Raw genomic sequence first — 22488 nt, forward strand, 5'->3', positions numbered from 1 at the left:
AGTTTTAGATAGTTCGTGGACCCAATGGCCTATGTTCCATCTATAAGAATTTCTGAGATTCATCCCCGTATGTGGGTATCCAGGGATCAAGTCCTGCCCATAATCTCCACGCTTCTGTCTAAAGTGTCACTACACAGCCCAGCCCCTTGTGGGACTTGTCTGTGGACTGCTTCTTGGTCTGTGTAACTGTGGCAGTTGAGCTGCATTTGGGCCTTTTATGTCAATGCAAAAGAGGGACACAATTTACCATCAAAGAATTAAAGATAATACTATCTACAGCAATATACAATAGTGAAGTCAAGAAAGTGGCACCAGTTAATTTGGCCCATTATGCCTGAGTTATTTAATTTTGATCAGCACTTCCTTTTCACATAGAGCATCTTCCGAATACTGCAAACAATATCAGTCACTGATTAGGATAAAATTGACACTTCGTTGACACTGTAGCGTGGCCAAGGCCCCACACGCACCATCTCGTGTAAAAAAAATTTTAAAATCTCTTGGCATTTAAGCATTGGGACAGTTCTGACTTAATATTATGTAGACACATAGACCTGATACAATCAATGGAAGGCTCATTTTCAATGCATCTATTCTATTCAGTCACAATGGAATCTTTGCAATATCCCAGGAAAATGCTCAAACCCTACAGAGCCGTAACAACCAAGGAAATAAAGGAGAAAAATTGTGAAGTATTTCAGGTTCTAACTCAGGTTTGTGGTTCAAACCTGAAGAAGTTCAATCTTTGTGGTGCCACATCACCATTAACTTGCTCTGCTGGGCCTAGGTCATCCACAATTCTCAGATCCTTGCAAGACATGGTATACTGTAGGCAAAACAGGGTGAAATATCAAAATCGTAGCTCTACATTATCTTGTTTTTGCCAGTTTATTTAAAATAGTTCCTTTTGATTTCAAGTGCAATAAACTGATGTTTACGGTCCAATTATAACAGTTGTTAACAATTATTTTAACTGTGGTCTTTCTAGCAAATAATTTTTCTAATATTATTACATGGGTAATAGTGCTAGTTGCCATATATCAAAACACTGTTCAATATACTCTGGGGGTTTTATTATTTCTAAGCCTGCCATAAAAATAACACTTTATTTCAGATGCAACTATCACACTTAAAACCTAGGCTATTTTAGAGAGAGAGCAGCTATTGCCTAACACACCCTTCAGTTGTCTTTTTAATCCATGAATTATTAATGTAAAAAAAAATGAAACCTCCGTTTGTAGAGGCTAAATGGAACATGTCTATCTGTCAGCCACTTTTGCTATGTGTTATCTTTTTTGACAGTTACCTAATAGCTCAGATGAGATGGGGTGCAGCATGTTCTAAAAAAAAGGCAGAAGTCCCTCCGCAGTTGACTAGTTAACCATTTGCTGAGGGCCCGCACAAAAATGGTGAAAAGAAAACCCAGGTTGCTTTATATGCAAATGAGGATGGAGGGGCGTGCTACACAATTCCAGGCTTTAAAAGTTGCTGGGGAACAGGCACAAAAGTTCTGTATTTTTAATGCCTTTTGAAAGCTTATGCTCAAATAAATTTGTTAGTCTCTAAGGTGCCACAAGTGCCTTTCCTTATTTAGCGACTAGAATTTTTCCTAATTGAAAATCTTTGTGAATCTTTGAATTTAAATAAAAGGGTCTATTAATCTACCTGCAATATAATGTAACCTACAAACAGAACAGGTTAACTTGTATACAGAATAAGTTAGCTTACATGCAACATTGTGTACGGGCATCTTTTTTTGTTGTTGTTGTCTCCCCATCTTCTGTGGTTTGAGAGTTTAACTGAGATTAGTTGCAAAATTTTTTTGATTTTTGTGCCATGATTCCCCTTCGATGTGTCACTTTTGACTTTAGCTCAATCATTTGTATTCAAGAAGGACACTGCTGTTGGGAGAGGTATGGTGGCTGGCTTTCTCCTTGTCAGGTTTTTGAATTTGGTACATAAGCAGATCCTTTCGGGGTTTTGTTGTTGATGTTGTAAATTAAACATGTGGCTCTTGCATTCATGAATTCACTAACTTTCTGCTGATTTGAAATCAGTTGGAAACAAATACAATTTCTTTTCCTTCCTCCCCCAGCTGCAGATTTGACATCCCTGAATGCTTCCTGAGTTAATCCTGGAGGCCATTTTACTGCTTCCGACACAGTCACTGATCAAAATGGTGGGGGCTTGGCAAAGATCTTAGCAACAGAGCAGGCAACGTGAAAAACAAAAACAAAACCAAAAAACCCTACCACAGCCAGTAGGCTCTGGCGGCATTATCTGTCAGCAGTGTCTGGCAAATAGGGATTTCCAGCTGGTTTCAGAATGCAATGGAAGGCATGTTTGTAATTTTACAGGCCTTTACTTTTCAAGAGTGTTAGCTGTCAATGGTTAGCCTCTTTGTGCTGAACAAATTGCACTCATTTGTTTAGCTGCTACACAGGTTTTTAAATATTCCAGGTGACCCTGTGTTTTCTATCTCTCTCTGTCTGTCTGTCTTTTTAACCTGGTGATACAACACTAAAAATCCACATTTACAGAATCTTATGATGTTATAGTTGGGGATGTGGAGGGAGAAATACAGTGCTGACAATCACAGAATTCTAATCTAATTCTTTGGTATTAAGAATTCCTGTGTGATAAATTTGCACTGAAAGTTCTTCTCTGAAATTAAAAGAAAAAATAAACCTGGTTTAAAAGATGACTCAAGAAATCAGCAAATATCAGTTGCCTAATACAAGCACAGGTAAAGTTCATATGTAATTGCATGGACATACTTAAAGAGAAGTTGGATCTGTCAGTAGTTTACCTCTTGGAGTTGGGCCTTAGTGTACATTTAACCATAGCTTGAGATCCAATTGCTTACAGGGTTTAACACTTTGCCTTGTTGCTATTAACTTACGGCAGCAGTTAGGGTGCATTACATAGGCTGTGATGCTTGGCTGGGCTTAATTTACTATCTTGTTACCTCCATCAGTTCCAAAGACTTGTTGCATTAGGAGCTATCGGATTAGATATATCCGACATGATCTATCAATATGAGAGAACAGTAAGGTTTAGGGTAAAGGGAAAGCCCTGGTCCAAAATGATCAGAAACCAAAGTAGGTATATTTTTTTCTGCTAAATTATTAGAAAGTTGTAATTTAGTCTCTTCTCCCAAATAATTATCACAAAAGGTTGACTATTATATGGTGGAATTCTCCCTCTCTTTCTCTCTTTCTCTCTCTATTATTTTTTTCTTCTCCAAGGCTTTCTGGCTGGTGGTTTATCTGCTGCTTGTAGACTGCGATCCTGGGATGCCATTACCATCTTACTGGGCAGCATTGGATGTTTTCTGTGTTTCTAATACTGCCTGGTAATGATGATTATGGTGTTTCACACACAACGTGGAAAAGTTCAACAGCGGATTTGGAACCAGAGGTTAGTGGCCAATATGGAAACTTATACAAAGAAAAATGGTGCTTGACTGAAGATAATTTTGAAGAGCTCCCAAGCATGAGTAACCCTAGAATAAAATGCTTTGGGTGTTTAGATTAGAAGCTAAAAACGAATGTGAGAAAACACTTTTTTTTAGATTACACTTTGAAGATATGATTTAAATGAACACATAAATATAAAACCCTGCATACTATATAAAGCTGAACACACTTTTAAGAGAACAATGATATAATATAATAGTTCCAAACAAAAATGTGAATTTTGTAGCTGTGAGAATCCTGATTTAATATTTTCTGTCCATTTTTAAACTTCCAGACAGTGTGTTGTAACTTTACAGAAAATATAATAAGAACAAGTAAATAAGGATTTATTAGCAATAACATTTTGGATCCCTATTTTCAAACTTTGTTTCATAATCAAAATGATTTTTTTCCAGCTAGTAAAAACCGATTTAAGAATTCTGACCAGTCATGTTATGAAGTGTCAACTTAAACACCCTTAACTTTTTGAGTTTTGCTTTTTGTAGTTTGCTCTGTACCTTCTCGCCACAACAAATTTCATAGATGGTACCTTGCTTCCTTTCTACATTAGTATGTTATAACAGTGGATGTTGTCCAAGAAGATGTTTTTATTAGCTGTGAGCCAGAACCAAAATCTTGTATCTGGATCAAAACTCTACCTCTAAGGTTCATCTACAATGTTTAAAAGACGCTCAAACATTTAAAAACAATTTTCTCTAAATATTTCTTCTTATCTGGAAGATGTTTGTAATGTAATACATTGGAAGGAGGAAAACATGAAGGGGCCTGATCTCATTTACCCTAAAACTCTTTTGCAGCAATGTGGCAGCATAGAGTAGATTTAAAGTGGGAATTAATTACACAGCACTACACCTGCTTTAAACCCCCTTTTGCACTGCTAGAGCAGTGTAAAGGGGTTTTAATGGAAACAAGAACCTGGCCTAAAGAAGTTCTCAGATGCCTTTTGTGTCTTTTGACTTTTTACTGAGAACTGAAACAATGCAGGAAGTTTGTTCCTTCCTTCAGTTATCAGTTATTAAAGGCACCGTAAATAATGATTTACAAGGATATCCTTGAGAGGGTATAAGTGCTGTTAGATATTTTTATCTTACACATGGCATTATGGACAGGTGTTTCAGCACTCCTGGCAGGTGTTAAGCATGACAAAAAGCGGCAACAACAACAACAAAAAACCATAAGGGTCTCTCACACATATACTGTGTGCTGTTCATTTTAACTATTTGAATTGAAATGTTTGGTTATTTCCAGGAAGTTATTCTAAGGTGACACTGTCTAGATTTCATGCAATGCACAATGGGTGGCAGGTACCTGCTGGACAGTCAAACATCTGTCACAAGCTTTGTGTTGAAATTAATATTATTATTTATATTACAGTAGTGCCTAGACACCCCACCTGAGATCAGAGCCCTGTTGTGTTGGACATTGTACAGAGACATAGTGAGACAGTCCCTGCCCAAAGAGCTTGCAATCTAAAAAGACAAGACAGACAAAGAACAGGAGGAGAAACAGAGGGAAATGACTCTTCCAAGCTCACAGAACAGGTTAGTGGAAGAGCCAGGAATAGAATCTAGATCTTTTGAGTAATGGTCCAGTATCCTGTCTGCTAGCCCAGTGGTTTTCAACCTGTGGTCTGCGGATCCCTGGGCATCCGCAGACTATGTCTAAGATTTCCAAAGGGTTCTGCACCTCTATTTGATTATTTGTAGGGATCCGCAAATGAAACAAGATTGAGAACCACTGCGCCAGCCCATTAAGAACTACATGAAGCTCTGGCCACTGATCAGCAAATGCGTGATATGGAGTAACTGTGGACTGTGGTACGATCCACCTTGCATTTGTTACACAACATATGCTAATCTTTTATTATAAGGTGAATAAATACATGGTCAGTAGGAGAGATACTATCATCTTTGGCATTACTTAGCAGTACGTTAACTATGCTGGTGAGTCTACTGTCACTGTTACCCTTGTTTAAGGCCCAAATTTACCCTCATCCCATGATCTTAAATTTAGTCTTGTGAACTGTTTACATCAGAAATGCCAGCTCAGAAGTTATAGAAAACGTTAAGCTAGCCCTCATTCTTTGAAGTTCCTTCTGTACTAGTTTCTTAGGTATGTCTTTCTACCAGCTGGGAAGGTTGAAAACTAGGACTGTTTATTGACCTTCAGAGGATGGGGAAAATGTAACAAAGGTGCAGTTATTGCTTTTAAATCACCACAAAGTAGCACAAAGAAACTGTCACGTGTTTGTATTTTAGACTATTATTATACCAACTTTTTATTTTTAGATCATCTCCTTGGATAAAAATCCAGATTTTTTTTCTACTGTACATTATTGCCAGAAGTATTTTTCTTCAACTCATCAGCTATACAGTAAGCCATTAAAATGGTTGCTTATTTATTTAGGACAATGTTTATTGAGCCATTTCCATTAGTTTTGATGAGAAGTGAGTTTTCTGAAGAATATGGGAACATTAATGGATTCTCCATTCCTCCGATTGCTGGACAGACTATGGTCCTCTGTGGACATCTTACTAGACAGTGCTGGATTTTTTGGATCTACTCTAACACTGTCTGGTAACGATGTTTAAAGGGTGAACCAAACCACTACGTTCATCAGAAGAAATGCTTCGGAAACAAGAGTTTGCACCATGATTTAGGTGAAAGTGGAACCTTTGGACAAGCGGGGTAAGACATTAGCATTGGTATTAGACTCTGGAAGGTTACAAGTCTTTGAAGAGTAAGTAAAAGCCTAGTGAATGTCAACAATAGACACAACATTTCTAATTTCTGATTTGAAATAAATATTTCAAATGCTTTGTAGGAAATTATTCCATGCAACAAATCAGAGAAGTTTGTAAAAGAACAAAATTAACCTTCACATTGGTGTTTAGTGTAATAACCTAATGATTAGAATTAAGGCTTCAGTCGTAGAATGAAGAAAAATGCAATTGTCTCCCACCAGAGACACTATAATGTATTCACAGCTCACAAAAGTGGCAAGACCAGTCATAGGGGGGTAAGGGCAGGATGCTGGTTGTAAAAGTCTATCTACCCACAGTTATAGTTCAATTATCTCCGTGGCTAAATCTGCCCTGGAGTCCCCTTTGTTGCCACCTGCCCCTGTTAGAGGCCAGAAAAACTTCTGTTGCAGGTGGGTTAATTCCTCCTATCACTCCATTTAGAAATGAGCCAGTTTAATCTAACTGCAGAACAATGATTAAACTCTTACATCCACTGTACACAACAAAGTAGAATATAAGGAGCCGCTCCCTCCCAGAAACTCATTTTAATTGTGTAGTGACTCGAACAGAAATATGTTATTGCATTCAACTCAGGGACAGATGAGGTTTCTGATTAGAAGCGGATTCTGGTTTTGTTTAACAAAGGGAACGACCGTTTTGAAAGCTGGCTACCGTGCTGCTTTATGAGAAAATCAGTTGGGGTTGGAGGGGAGGGCGGGGATGGAGGAGAATACTTCCCCTGCTGTAGGATTGTACAGTCTGAAGGATGACTCATGACACCCCACCTGAGCTGTGTCCTTGCTCACATCTGAAATGGGAGTGGCCCCTCTTTCACTCTCTCTCATGCCTGAGGGATTTGTTTGCTAGCCTAAACTATGAATAGACTATGCCCCACCCAGGTGTAGCTGGAGAATGTCTGCTCAAGTTTGAGCACTGGCAGATCACTCCTAGGAACGTGCATAGCAGCTAAGGACCCTTGTGTCAGAATTCAGACCTCATTAGGTATGTCTACACAGCATTTTGGAGTGAGTGGGCCTTTTCCAGGGGTGAATTTATTTGCATTTTCCAGCTATTGTTGCCTGTAAGATAGTTCTTTTGCTGAAAAGGAAAATAAAATGATTGGAGGTCTTCTCTGTGTGCGTCACTGTAGCAATAAAGAGGCTTTGAAAAACTCACTAGCCAGTGTAATTGGACAGTTAGTGATTCAAAGAATCATCATAGAACCATGAAAATCCACTCCTCTTTCCCAATGCAGGCCCATCGGCTTCAGTGGGAGATGCACAGCTATAAACATGGTCCAGAAGGTGAAAATATTGCTGAATACGCTCTGGCCTGATCCTAGAAACTCTTGCACACTTAGAACACTGAACTAAATGGAACTACTCGCATATTTAAAGCTAAGGATGAGTTTAAGGCATGTGCTTGCAGGACTGGGGTCTAATTAGAGACAACTCGCCTCAGATAGGGGTATGCACAACTCTCACCGACAGCAATGGAATCTGCACACATGTAGCTCGAGGGAAAACTTTGGCCCTTCATCTTTATCTGCCACAGTTCTCAGTCCTTGTCTGTCTCCCTGACTTTATTTTCTCCTCTAATCCTTGTAATGGCAGTCCATACTTTATACATTTGTGCGCACAGCTCAGAGAGAGTGGAGATCATCAATGAATTACCAAGATTTATATTTCAGAATTCCGTGTCACCAAATAGAAGGACTGAGTTTATCAGCCAGATCCTCAGCTAGTGTAAGTCAGAAAGCACCACTGAAGTCTGTGGAACTATGCCAATTTACCACAGCTGAGGATCTGGCCCTATATATTAAAAGTCGCCAATCCCCAACATTTAGAGTTCCAGCTAACTCCAGTGTCCACTGGAGCTGCGTGCATACACTGAGAATAGACTCCTTAGTTCACAGCAGAAACTCAAGACCTGGCACTTTCATTTTTAGTGCTTCAATAAACTGGGAAAAATAATTGAAGCAGATATTCTGCCTGAGACTCTTCTTACACTGAAATTAATAGTTACACTGGTGTCAAATTGGTGTAATGGAGTGGAAAATTGGGCCCACTAAAGACAAAAAGATACCTTATAACTCAGCACATGAAGTTTAGAGACATGGCTGAATCAAAATCCCAGGTCTGCATAAACTGGGAACTTTGCTTTGGTTTGGCCCATCACAATGATGGAAATTTTGCCAATGGTAACATCCCTAAACGTTGTTGCTCTTCGGTCTGAATGTGAACTTGGTGTCTTAGGCCCACCTCTGTAATGGGGGAGAGAGTTTAGGAGTAAGAAATTCTTATTTGAGGAGGCTTCCAGTCGCAGCTCTGCTCTACCATTCGCCAAAAGGATGGAATTAACCCAGTATAGAGAGCCAGCCATGAGGCTTACATCCCTTCCCAATAGGTTTGGCACATGCCAAAAACTCTATGCCAAAAACAACTGTTATGGAACACAGCAACAATGGAAAGTTTTTATTTAAACTTTCTGTTGCTTTTTAAAACATTTGCATGTGTGGCAATGTGCATTCATATTATTATCTGCGTATCTTGAAAGCAGCCGATTATGTCTGCTTTAAGCACACCGGGTTTAGTCAAGCTGAGGTCTCTTTGTGCTAGAATGAATACAGTTTGTGTGCTGTTTGGTGAAAGGGGTTTCCTTTGCAGGTGTATTGCTCTCAGTAAAAAAAAAAAAAAAAGATGATGGGGTAGAAGGAGGGAGAAAGTCGGTGATTAGCCATGGTGTTACTTATTAACTCGTTTGAAAGTGATTCAGGAAATGGTGTGAAATGCGAGTGACTCTGCACATTGGCTTTTAACTAGCATTTAAACAAGATGAACTGTAGAGCACAGCCACTTTCAATATATCCTCTCTTTTGAAAACACACTCTGAAGGTGCTGAGCTTGGATTGATGGGACAGTAAATCAAAATGGAGAGAACTGTAATCAGGCACCCACTGGAGGTGCACAGAGATGTTACATTTAAAAGAATGTATTTCTGCATATGGCTCAGGTCAATTCCTCAAACAGATGATTCATACCTAGGAATGCATCCGATGAAGTGAGCTTGTAGCTCACGAAAGCTTATGTTCAAATAAATTTGTTAGTTTCTAAGGTGCCACAAGTCCTCCTTTTCTTTATATCTAGAAAAGTGGCCAATCATTCTTCTCCTGGGGAGGTTAGTTGAATTTAGACTGATTTATTGTGAAGGGTATGGAGACCCTAAAAAAATCCCTCTCCCCCAAATGGTCTGTGTGTGATTCTTTTCTTGCTTACACTAGTGTATTTCCCTGGGCATTACTGATTTATAATGGTGTGAAAGCTATCTATGCCCCTTGTTCACACTAGGCTTTTCTTCTGAAAAGATTCCCACCATTATTAGCACTGACAGGAGCACTAGACTAGACTAGGCAATGGCGATCAATGGGGTTGCCGCCACCATGTTGTGAGAAGAATTATATCATTCAGGCCCAGACCCTCTGTTGAAATCAACTGGAGTTAGGAGCCTAAATACCTCTGAGGATCTGGGCCTCAGTGCTCCACAGCAGCACCCTGACTGTAGTTACTGGCAGTAACCCTGCACAAGAGTCAGCCATAGTGGGAAATTTCCCAACCAAATGGTTGCTGTGGACACAGCTATTGTCTTGAGGTGAGTTCAGGTCCTTTACATTGCCTTGGGAGTAGTGAAGCCCACATACCAGTATCCTGGAAGCAGTTGGCTTTTTTTTTTTTTTTTAAATGCTCTTTATCAGCAAACAAATCAAAGTTAAATATTTACAAGATAATTAGAAACCTTCCTGTGGGGCCCTCAGCCCCTCCTCCCCTTGCCTGTATAGTCGTGAATTCTGAAACAACCCCACTAATGTTGATTGCATTTCCTCTATCCTGAGTGCCTGCTGATTGATGTCTTACCAGACAAAGTTAGATCTAGCTATTTTCGTCTAATACTGTCTGGTAATGCCGTCCATCGCATTGGCTAAATCTTCGCCTTGACAGAAATACAGAGGAAAAAGTGTGATCATGGGTATTTCAGTACAGCCAGCAAAGTCTGAGCTCTGGGCCTTTGCACTGGAGTTTGGGTGTGTTTTAAAAGCCCATTCAAGTGTATTGGTTCAACGTCTGCCTTTATTATACGTAGGCCTGTGCTGTGTAAAGCCTGCAGAGATATAAAAAGGCAATAAGGAAAAAGTACAAGTGAGTATGAGCTTGCATGTCCCTATCACATAGGTATGGAAAGGTTATTTTGTTGATTGGATGTTCATCTGCATTAATCCACAAGGTATTTCACTGCATCAAAGAGAAGACTGAGATTTTAGTTGCTACCTGCTGCTAATGTAATTCTACAAATGTGCACCACTGCTTGGAAAAATGGGCACAATAGACTGTAATTTTTTATTTTAAATTAGGATGAAAATAATGAGTGCAACAATTTGATTAAAGAATGTGAAACAAAGGAAGAAAATAACTCATGCTGAAAAAATGTTGGCCAAAGAGACCATTCAGGCCGTATTCTCAGCTAGTGTAAATCAGCATCACATCATTGACTTCAATGGAGCTATGCCTGTTTACACGGGCTCAGGATCTGTCCTGAATTTATATTGGCCTTTTGGTAAAAAGCAAGGTTGGAAACTAAAAGAGTCTCCTAAGACAAGTACAGCACAGAAGGCTGTCCTCTCTGACCTTAACATTTTTCCTCCTCTGAAGGACAGACCTGGTTAGACATTTAACAAAAAGAACTCTATTGAGGGCTTTTAAAAACAAGGGAAGCTGTGTTTCCATTTCATTGCCCTGCCTGGTCAAACAAAAATCACTTCTCTGAGTGAACTTGGGCCATTTTGTCATCCGAGATTGTTCATGGTTTCATGTAGCTGCCGTTATTTGGAAATTATTTGTTAAATCAGCAAAAAAACTTCAAGAGGCCAATGGATTTTGTTACCACATTGTAACTTTAAAGAAGAAGGTATTTTATTTTTAAACTCAACTAGAAAGTTGGTTCAAAAGAACTGCAATTTTTCTTTTTTAAACAAGGGACGGTCTTTGCAGCCTGCAGCTTAGCAAGTCATATTGCTTTAAAAATCAACAGCGGGATTGTGGAATCTGAAGTCTCATAAAAGACTAGTGGCACTGGTTAGAAAAGTATAGTTATTTTCGGCATATTTTTCCTCATGCAGCTCTTCTGAAGCAGACTTCTGACACCAAACTAATCGAATACATAGCACCAGCTTCTCCTGACCACTCATGTCTGATAACAAATAGGCCAGTTGTGCCAAGTTGTGTGGTACTTTTCTGATGCAACAATGAACTGCAGGTACAAAACTTGGCAGGCACCAACGTATTTAGGTATACAACTACTGTGATTTGTGCCAGCAATTTATTTTCAAGTGTATTTTAGGGATGCAAATTGCAATGCCAACTGAGAAAAACAACCTCAGGACTGGACTGAGATAATCAAACTCTGTTTCACATGTGACCACAGAAATACTTAAGCTGGGTCCCTGTCTGTAAATGAAAAGAGAGTGCATTTACCCACTCTCCCACAAAACCCACTAGCAGTTATTATTGCTAATTGTTAAGGACAGGCACATAGTACTTGTCGTACAAAGAAAGGCAAATGGTCAGTCTTATATGGTATCCTGTCTACAAGAGCCAATGACAGATTATTCGCAAAAAGAAAAGGAGTACTTGTAGCACCTCAGAGACTAACAAATTTATTTGAGCATAAGCTTTCATGAGCTACAGCTCACTTCAGCTGTAGCTCACGAAAGCTTATGCTCAAATAAATTTGTTAGTCTCTAAAGTGCCACAAGTACTCCTTTTCTTTTTGCGAATACAGACTAACACAGCTGCTACTCTGAAACCTGCCAGATTATTAACTCCCTAAAACAATATTCCTAATTGTGCAATATTATTCAGTGGGCAGGTAGGAGGAGGAATTTCTTCCTGACCACAGCAGTGGATCATCTTACGCCCTGAAGTATGAGAACTCTCAATTTTTATATTAATCCAAACTTGCTAAATTGTCATGAAAATTTGCCAGGTACAAAATTCATCTAGACCACAATTGCCATGGTAGTGACAATAATAGTGAAAAAAAATGATATTTTATTTCTCCTTAAAAAATGACTCATTCTGTGTAAGTAGAATTTGCACAGATGATTTTGTGTAATTGCTGATACTATTCTTCTGCATATTCTAATCCTTTTTTTTAAATCTTAATAAACTATTTCTCTCAGTAATATCCCACCAAAAGATTAATTATATGTTGCATAGACTGTTATTTATCTATTTTAAATGTTCTACCTTTGAACTTCAAGTGAACTCTTGTCTCTGCCCTCTATATACCCTGTCTGACCATTCAACCATCCAGCACTTATCCACTGGATTTCACTCAATCCAAACCTTCTTTTAATAGGATCCATTCTGTTTCTTTTTCCCTCCGGTCCTGATCTAGCCTCTCAACATGGCTCTCAAGCTTCTTTGAAGTAGAAAATATTCCTTGAATTGAAGCAAATTTGCCATTTCACTGACACAGCTCTTTGCTAATTACCTGTAAGAAACAAACTTGTCTTTCAGCAAAATGTGTTCTTGGGTAAATTACTGGTGAAAATCTTGTTTGACCAGCCAGTTTAAAGGGTGGGTCGCAAGAGAAGTACCCTAAGGATTGCGATAAAAGAAGGAAAGGAGAGGGAAGGTTTAATTGCAGTCGTAAAGCTTAGCTCACCCACTTCGTTACCATTAATTACCCTATTTGCTATGATGGGTTAAGTATTCTAACTGCCAATATTTAGTAACTGTTTTATCACCAAAAGCCACATGCTTGGAATAAATGTGTTCTCACAAAGATTGTTTTTCCCGATTCTACCAAGAAAAAATGATTGCATTGGCTGCTATTGTACATGTGCATATTTATTATGTATTTGCATTATTGACCTTGCTGTAATGCTGCCTTTTAATGTGGATCCTTATTTCAAAACCTCTCATTGCATATGTAATAAAAAAAAAGCAATTGACTCTCCAGCCAGTTCTGAATTGTATTTATTTTTAAGCCATGTGGATTTTGTGCATGACTAAAAGGAAACTTTTTCAAGAAATTTGTGTTCCACTGATATGTAAATTCACTTTGATGAATCTAGGCCAAAGGTGCTGATAGAAAAGGAGTACTTGTGGCACCTTAGAGACTAACAAATTTATTAGAGCATAAGCTTTCGTGAGCTACAGCTCACTTCATCGGATGCATCCATGAAGTGAGCTGTAGCTCACGAAAGCTTATGCTCTAATAAATTTGTTAGTCTCTAAGGTGCCACAAGTACTCCTTTTCTTTTTGCGAATACAGACTAACACGGCTGCTACTCTGAAAGGTGCTGATGGCTCTGTGGCTTTTCATGAGCTATGACTTGCAGCATCAGGAAGTTCAAGAAGTTGAACAGATTCATAGAGTTTAAGGCCAAAGGAGACCATTAGATCATCTACTCTGACCTCTATAAAACAGGCCTGTAACATTTCACCCAGTTTTCCCTCTATCGAGCCCAATAACTTGTGTTTAACTAAAGCATATCTTCCAGAAAGGCTGCTAGTTACTCATTTATGAAGACAAGGCAGAATCCTGGTCTCAGTAGAGATGATATTGAAAATGACATTTCCTTGCCTACGCTGAGCATAAAGTTGTGGTCTGCATTGTGTGTTACCGGATTCAATTCTGTAGCGAAAACAGTGTCCATGATGCCAGATCCAAAGCTGGCTGATGTCAAGGGAATATTTCATTGTCTTCAGTTGGCTTTGGATCAGTTCCCTGATGCTAAACATCTCCATAAAGGACATTAATATCTGAGGTTCCAAAACCAAACTGTTGTTTAATAACACCGCTTTGTGGCTTTGAGATGGGAGAAAATCTGGAACTCTTAGCTTACTCCTTCAATTGGCAAAACTCCCTGTGAAGCCAGTGTTTGTGACTTTAATGTTAGCTTGGAATGAGGAAGGACGGCAGGTTTTGATCCACAGCTCCCCGATAGCAGTGAATTTTAAGGATGCCTTAGTGGCCAACCGTAGCCAGGGCAGGGCTTTATGTGGCACAGAGCCAAGGGGTCGGAAACATTTGGGATTCAGAGGAGCGTTCCCTTTGCTTTGTTGAATCTTCCAGCACTGAGTCACAAATAACCCAGCTTCCTTCCCAGAAGCTGCTGTTCCAACCCACAGAATTTACAAGCTCAGCCTTTTGCTCCTGATTGCTTCATGCTCCCTGTCCTTTGACAGCTACATGACTGGACACATACAAGTCCTCCAGGAATCCTCCTCTTCCAACTGCAGCCATCACCTCACCCAATCAGCAGGCTCAACTGAGTACAACCACTTCATGCTTAAGTGGGATTAAGGTACTGTGCAGAATGCAGGCCCATGACACAGGATGAGCACTTCTCCACTGATGACTGAGACAGACATTATTGCCCCAAGGAGTGATGGACCATATAGAAATTAATAGTGGTGTAATATAGAAAGGCAACTAAGTAAATCATGTCATTCAGAATTTAAAGAAATGGGACTGATTGCAAATTCCAGGTGATCCAACAGATCCTTTCACAGACAATGCTATAATTTGATGCTCACTTGTGTGTATCTCAGCTTTATGATTGGTCCAAATAAGATGTCCCATTTGGAAAGCTTTTTAATAGAAGCTTTCATTGAAACAAATGTAACTTTGGTTATATCTGCACTATGAAAAGCTACCAACTTGTATGAGCCATTTACAACACTGTAGCATCTGCCACGGATAAAACATGGTTTTATATTACAGATGGGTCAGAACTCTGTTTTAATTGTGTTCCCAAACAGAGCCTAAGAGTGGACTTTTCCAGGCTGTGAGCTTAAAATAATAGTTCTGTCTTGAAGGATTCATGAGGCTGAACTGTGCACCAATGCTAATTAGCTGCTTCTGTATTTTAACTGGCTTCTACAAGAAGACAAAAAGAACGAGGAGTACTTGTGGCACCTTAGAGACTAACAAATTTATTTGAGCATAAGCTTTCGTGGGCTAAAGCCCACTTCATCAGATACTTTAGCTCACGAAAGCTTATGCTCAAATAAATTTGTTAGTCTCTATGGTGCCACAAGTACTCCTCATTCTTTTTGCTGATACAGAGTAACACAGCTACCACTCTGAAACCTACAAGAAGACAGATTTTCAGAGTGTAGACAGCACCAAGATACAAAGAAACAACAACCTGGTCTTGACAAGCACAGGCAGAGAGAGAGAGATGTTTGTTTATGCAGCTTTATCTGTTTAAAATCAAGTCTGTAGCGACATCAAAGTAATGTCACTTTGACTTGTAAACACCTGGAGAACCAACTTTTTTGTGTCACTGGCAATCTGTGCCCTATCCATTTTCACCTGGATTCATCAAGTTCACATGACAGAGAAGGGTAGGACTGATGGGGGTGAGGTGTGGAAGGGGAGGATGTAAATAATACATTAAAATTTAGTCTGTGTTGGGCTCCGGGGCTTTACAAGTTTATTTGCCTAAATAGTGAAATCCCCTAGATTTTTTCTAATGAAATAGATACTGCAGTTTACAAGATGCAGATTTGTATAATAATTCCAGCAAAGAGAGAAAACCTTTGCACAGAAAAAACACCTCTAACACTCTTTACCAGGAGCATACAAACACCACTGGCCACTCCCCTTATAACCTTCCAGCACATTTTTTTTTTCTTATAACTGCAGCATAATCATTATGGCTCCTGTTTCTGCAATCAGGAATAAGTCAAGGGGCGTATTGCTTGAGAGATAAATGCAGTATTGTAGGAGATAAAAGTATATTCATCAGACAAGAGAGACTCAAAGAAATCTCCTTCTGAAAGAAAGGCTTCCACCTTTCAGCAAAACATCTAGTTTTCCTTGATTGATAGGTGAGACAGAGGAAGCAAACACAGTCCCACCAGATGGGTTATCTGAGTTCGAATAGCAGACGGTGGGAAGATGGAGCTCCTTTAGAACAGCCTGTGCCCACACAAGGAACAAACTGAAGTCATCTGAGTTTCTCGCTGGTGTAATTATACCTTACATTGTTGCTCAAGGACTTATTGCAAGGAAACAGCAGGTAAAATAAGCTGCTGTTTATGCCCAAATTTTCCATCTCACTTAACAGGAGACAGAAACCATTCTGAAATGTGCAGCTGCATCAAAAGGGCTTGTTGTTTTGGAAGGAAAATCTTCAAGATCCTTCCTATTGAAAATTCTTTTGGCCCTGTTCATTGTTGCTGGAACTCACCTATGTTCAATGGGCATTATAGCAGGGATGTCTTTGCCCCCTAGCTATGATTGCCTCTGTATTCTGGCTATGGTAGCAAATGTGATTCATCTTTTTGAGCCAGCAAACATATAATAATCCATACCCACTGGAGTCTAATAGGTCCTCTCTTCAAGCTCGTAGTTTTGAGTTGTAATTGTAGCTCCAATCAAAAGTGTCGTATTTTCTCCCTTGTCTCTTCTGCCATCCCCCACTCCAAGGCCTACCACAGCTGTAAACATTTCTGCATCTGATGTACTCAGAATCCTGTGACAGTCAGAAAACAACACCCTGTAATGCTTCTTGCTATAAACTCTCCAGATGCATTACAGGCCTTCAGAAACAAGCGGCAATTAGCTGGCTAATCTGGTGGAGGAATGCTATTTTACACCCCCTATCGTCAAATGCATCCTCCTATATAACTTCTAAGAGACCTAGGGTTTTGCCCCATTGAAGTCAATGTCAAAAGTCTCATTAACTTCAATGGGGCCAGAATTTCACTTCCAATGTTTTCCAATCATAAACCATAACCTGCTGGAAACATCCTACCTGTGACATTTATCCTGACAAATTATAAAAGTTTTGCTGGAAATTTTTTTGGGGAAAAAAAAATGGATATTTTGCAAATTTCCCCACAACAAATACTTGGCCTTTCTCTGACAGCTCTAGTGTTTGACTTCTCCCACTGGACATTTTTAGGGTATGCTTGACTGCCCTAAAATAAAATTCAATAATTAAAACAGAAGAAATAGTATTATAGCTGGTAACTGATATATGCCTTAGGGATGCTGGGAGAATTCTAACCCTCTTGTACAATTGAAAATCTTTGGCTCACTTAATGTTTCGTGATTTGCATAAGTAAAATGATTAGCTACATCCTGTGGAATTACGTGATTGTGATTTCATAATGTTCTTTGCATGATTGGGTATTCACCTTTTACTGAGGACAGCATTATACTGAACATAGCCACTAAAGAATTCCTGTTCCCTGACCTATCTTGAGTGCAGTGACCAACTCATGGTTCTGCCAAATCTACCCTGAGCAAAGTTTCAAAATTGACTTTATTTGCAGCCATAATGTTTTATAGTAATGACACGGTGCACTTCATACAGCTTCTTTCACCTGTGGTACTCCAAACGCTTCGCAAATATTAATTAAGACTCACACCAACCTTGGGCAATAAGTTGCTTTATTACTGTCCTTGTTTTACAATGGGGAAACTGAGGCAGAGAGGGGGCAGGACTTGTCCTGGATCTCACAGGAAATTAGTGGCAGACTCAGGCATAGAACCCATATGTCCAGTCTCCTAGTCTTTTGCTTTAACTTCCTAATAGTTTCAACATTTTGGAGATAGAATGTCTTTACTGAAATTCAGAACTTCCCACCCTTACAATGTAAGTGTTAGAACTCACAATAAGCATGCTCTGAGATTCCCAAGAGGTCATCCAGCAAAAGCAGAGAAGAGCAGCCTTGACACACCTAAGATTTCGATGGTAAAAAACAAGTAGGAAAAAACACCCTCAACTCCTCCAAACTTCTGGGCCTTCTTTATATATATCATAAGGAAACAATAAAGGAGACAAGCCTAACATGTTAAAACCCCTTCAGAGCACCATCAAGTGGGCAAGACAGCACAATCAACAAAAGATTAGGGCTTTTTTTCACTGCCATCCATATGATTTAGTTTTTTTTTCCTCCTTAAATCCTCATGACATCAACCTTCAGATCAATCCCGAAGTTTGTGCTGAAGCTTCTTAATTAACCTTCCTCTGGGGAAAAGTCCTTTTATTTTCCCTTTATCAGTTTATTCTGGGTGAGGTGGGAAGAGGTGGAGTGAGCTCCCACGGCAGCACATTTAACAAGCTGCTCCTGGCACCACTGCTGTAATCTAAATTGACTCAAGCACAAAGTTCAGGACATTTAGATTCTGTGGGAACTCCGAATATATGTTTTGGCTCACGGAATGGGTTTAAATGTAGGAGAAACTACTTAATGAATTATACCCCTTTTCTCAGCTGTGTTTCTCTGCTTCCCAGATAAAGAGGCACGCATCTCTACTGATGGCCCAAGCTAGGGGAGGATGTGTGTATATTTTGTGGGTGGCGGGATATCTAAATCTTATTGCCAAGCCAGGATGAAGTGGGAGGATGCAGGTATGTCAGTATAACTTCTGGAAGAGGCAATGTTTCTATGATAATTTCTGCCGGTTGAGCCCTTTGGGAAATCAACACTTTTAAAGGAACCTGAATTCCTGTCTTCAGTGGGTTGTTATGGAGAGGTTGAGGGATGCTTCTCCAGGAGAGAAATGTTGTTCCTTGTGAGATAAAAGTGAAATTCATTGGAGGCACCGGGGATGGGTTATTTAGTACACCCCAAGGACTTATGCTATGTCAGCTGGAGGGAGTATTCTCTCCCATTGGACTGGAAAAAGGTATTTTGTGTGTGTGTGTGTGCGCGCGCATCCAGTGCAACATGTGAGTATCAGAAATAGCCATGTTTCAGAGTAGCAGCCGTGTTAGTCTGTATTCGCAAAAAGAAAAGGAGGACATTGAGTGGATGCATCCGATGAAGTGAGCTGTAGCTCACGAAAGCTTATGCTCAAATAAATTTGTTAGTCTCTAAGGTGCCACAAGTCCTCCTTTTCTTTTTTAGAAATAGCCATCACACGAGCAATCCGTCCCCACCCTAGGCTGGTTGATGATCCCATCATTCCCTGGGAGTCCCTAGGATGTAGCTTCAGCAGCGTTCTATGAACTGACCCTGGTGAGCAGTGTACGCCTTGTACAATCTGCTGGAGATGATGGTACCTGAAGGGAGTTTGGGAGGACATACAGGCCAAATTGTGATATAAAGCAGTAGTAATAAATAGACCCCTGCACAACAGAGAGAGCAGAACCCAGGGAAGATATTCAGAAGTGCTTAAAGGATTTAGGAGCACAAATCCCACTGACTTTCAAGGGGACTTGTGCTCCTGGATCCTGTAGGCACTTTTGAAAATTTTCCCCTCTAATATTAAATTGTATACATTATAATATATTATATACAAACCTTGTGGGGCTTGGCTGAGACCAAAGCATTTCACTTGAGATCAAAGCCATATTTGAACCCACATCTCCAAAGGTAAATGGTTTAATGGACTCTATTAACCAGGCCAGGGCACGGGAGAGGCTAAGCAAACACTCCAGGTAGGAATAGCTTCATTTGGATTGCTAATTATATTTGCACACCAAACATCCACTTTAAACACACCCATTCCTATTGCTAGCCCAACTCATTATTCACTATCTGTGTGCGTCTCCTCCCAAATGCTGGATAAACAAATGGAAAGGGAGAAAGAAGGTTTACTGCCTCTGGAATAAGGTAACCCTAGAACACTAGGATGAGTTAATGACTTGTGATTCTTTGGGCTCTGTTGACTTTTCTCTGGGCCTTTTCTCTCTTAGAATAGGTCCTAAAAAAACGTCATTTTAGAAGCATTCATTTCAACAACACAGGAATTGTCTGTAGAATACAGTATTTAAAAACAACATTACAAGCAAATAGGCTGGAAGCCTCTAAGCCAGCTGCTTTTGTATGGTAAACAAAGTCAATAAGATGCAGCCCTGTTCTTAACTCTGTTATTGCAGTTTTCTTCCACTACTGAATAGCACAAGGGCCTAGTAACTTGTGTCTGGACTAGAGCACACAGGTGTTAACAGGTTCACAGCGCAAGGCCTTTCCTCAGGCATTAGATCTGTCTTGTCTAATTAAATCGCAAGCTTTTTGAGGCAGGAGTGTGTCTTACTAGGTATTTGGACACCTAGCACAATGGGGCCCTGTTCTTGGTTGGGTCCCTAGGCATTACTGTAATAAACATGATTAATAATAATCAGTACGGCCACATAACTAGAGCCTTGCAAAACATCTGCAATGAAACCCAAAGCTGGGTGATCTCTCTCAGTTTTAGACGTTGTTGAGAACCCAAAATTCGAACTAGCTTCACTGAGGCTTGCAAAAACGTTCGGCAAACACAGGCCCAGACTTGGAATGAACCAGAACCTATTTATGGTTTCAAGCACAAAGTTAGGGTGAAACTTTCCCTTGTGCAGCAGGTCAGAGTTTAAGTCCCATCTGAACCATACTTTGAGGACTTAAGTAGAATTTGAGTCTTTCTCTCTCTCTTAAGTACTTATATGGTGCTCATTGCTGTGTTATCTGAGTTCCTCACAGTCTTAAATATATTTATCCTTACAACATCCCCATCAGGCAGGGAAATGCTGATAGCCCCATTTTACCGATAGGGAACTGAGACAGAGAGAAAGACTAAGTGACTTGCCCAAGGTCACACTGAAAGTCTTTGGTAGCGGAGGAAATGGAACCTGCTCAGCTGAGTCCCAGGCTAGCACCCTCACTGTTGGGCCACCCTTCCCACCTTGAACCAGCTGAGACTCTCTGGATCTGAGTCAAATTTGGGGGGTTCAGTTCTGATGAGAACAGCCTTCCTTGAGCTAGTTCAGCACCTTCATTCCCAGCTTCAGACAGAACAAGAAGTACAGAGGGGGAGAAAAAATGGGGAGGGGGCAGCAAATGATCAGAACTTCACCGGCTCTCAGAACAGATTCAGTTTGAGGGGTCAACTTAAGTTCTTACTGGAGCTGAAAAGCTTTGCCCATCCCTCTTTATACTGCTAGGCACAAGCCACTGAGAAATACCACACAGAAAGCAACCAGACCTCACCTTTATGAACCCCGAACATGAAGTTAATCATTGTCCCAGCGCTGCCTGCGTTGGTCTTGGCGAGGACATTCAAGGCCACAGTTGTAACTGTCAGAGGCTTAGCGAGAACTAACCAGCCCTTTGAGTGTTCCCCTTTGTGAGATGCAGAAGCATCAAGCACAAGTTCTTCCATTTTAAACTGTAGTGAACAGACCATGTGTGAGATTAACATGATTCGAGTCAGGAACAATTCACAGCATGTGCATGCACCGTTCCATGAAGGGACTAATCTCCGGTGCCAGGGAGCTGATCCCTAGGAGGTGTAGTAGTAAAAATAGGCCCTGTCTGGAAAAGTTCCCAAGGACAAGGAATATTTTAAAATGAGGATTTATAAGATTTAACTGCACGGAGGACTAGGTGGCTCATGGATGCAAAGCCTTTCATCCCTGGGTCATTGGTTCAAATCCACCCCAGGTTGACTATGACTAAATGAGTCGTTGTTATCTCTTATGGATGGTTGGTGTCCTGTGTGAAATTAGTTTCCGGTCAGCTTAGTTCCCAGTGGGCATTCACTTTACAAATGGTGCCTCCCACAACTGATGCTAATTGATGCCGTAATTAGCTGTCTCAGACAAGAAGCCATAGATTGACTTGGGTACTAGAAGTGGTCCCTCCGGGTTAAGGTGCAAACCTGAGGCAGTGCAGAGAAGCCCCTATTGCTACTGGCCATGCTGGATAAATAGAGCACTTCAGTTTGTGGGACTGCACTCCACTCACATAGGAAAAGTGTGAGCCATGGGGTTCAGATTTTCAAAGGCTGGTCTCTGTGGTCAGTTTGGTGTATGTAAATGTGGTTGCAAAACTGAATCCACTATTATTTGGAGCCACAACCAATGTCAGATGGGTTTCTGTTACCTGATTGCGCCTGCCTCTCAGGTATGTTGACATTAAATGACCTTAACGGAGGCCAGAAAGGACTGTGGGAGAAGTTTTGTCTCTGCAACTATTTGTGCCGACAAAAATGCAACTGCAAAAACGGCAGCTGATTTAAGACTAGGAAAATGTGGCCCCATGTGTCATTCTGAAGTATCTTATTTTTCATCCCTGGCATGTTCTGTGCGTACCTCGCAACCCCAAGAGGGGGTCCATGTCTGAACTGCTCAGAAATTACAGCACTAACTTTGGAGTGATATCTATCCAATACCCATCTGCTTGCCTTTGGCAGCCCGCTGAAAGGATTGCACTGGGATATCTGTAATAAGGCTATCAGGAAATTGGCGCTAATCAAAA

The 22488-nt window shown here is 40.3% G+C and overlaps 1 protein-coding gene across 1 annotated transcript in view; it reads left to right on the top strand.

Annotated features, from left to right (window-relative positions):
* Positions 1 to 22488, top strand: part of TTLL10 (tubulin tyrosine ligase like 10) — a 105700-nt gene that overhangs the window by 6441 nt on the left and 76771 nt on the right. The gene's annotated exons all lie outside the window — the stretch shown is intronic.

This window comes from Dermochelys coriacea, chromosome 18, assembly GCF_009764565.3.
Source record: "Dermochelys coriacea isolate rDerCor1 chromosome 18, rDerCor1.pri.v4, whole genome shotgun sequence".
Classification (NCBI taxonomy): Eukaryota; Metazoa; Chordata; order Testudines; family Dermochelyidae; genus Dermochelys; species Dermochelys coriacea.